Below are 695 nucleotides of genomic sequence, written 5' to 3'. Positions count from 1 at the left end.
AATTAATAGTTTGAAAATAAAGATTTTAATTTTAATTTTAATTAAAATTATCATTATTTTTAAAAGGCTGGTAGGGGAAACTATTTTTAGTTGGGTAAAAGTTTCTCACTAACATTAACCTTATTTAGAAACAACAAGCCTCTCCGATCGCTCATAATATAAATTTATTTCAGGGATATAAAATATCCCTGAAGAACACAGTCCAAGAGAAATTATCATTACGTACCTTCCAAATATTCCTACTTTATAAAAAATTATTAACTTACATAACATTAAATTTATATGAACTACGAATGAACTACTATTCTTTTTAATTCAACCTGAACTGAACACGAAATTCCCACAATAATTTTCCCAGTAATTTTTACTCTAAAAATAATATATCCATATTTAACTCCAACTTTATAATATATCTCTATCTTAATTGAATTAACCCATACCTTCCTATTTTTAATAATACGCCAGCTAAAGCTGTTGACTCGTATACCGGAGCTACAACAAGGGCCTTAGGTAATCAAACATGAAATAAAAAAATAGTATTTTTAAAAATATATAAATTATTAAAAATCCTCAAAAAGTAAAATTATAAGTACCTATAGTTATCACTATTATTATCACCTAAACTTCAGTTATCTCATATAAATATATATATATATATGTATTAAAAATATAAACTAATAATGGAAATGAAATTA

Source organism: Atta colombica, unplaced genomic scaffold (genome assembly GCF_001594045.1).
Source record: "Atta colombica isolate Treedump-2 unplaced genomic scaffold, Acol1.0 scaffold67, whole genome shotgun sequence".
NCBI classification, from domain to species: domain Eukaryota; kingdom Metazoa; phylum Arthropoda; class Insecta; order Hymenoptera; family Formicidae; genus Atta; species Atta colombica.
The sequence above is the reverse complement of the archived record's forward strand: the minus strand, read 5'-3'. Positions refer to the sequence as shown.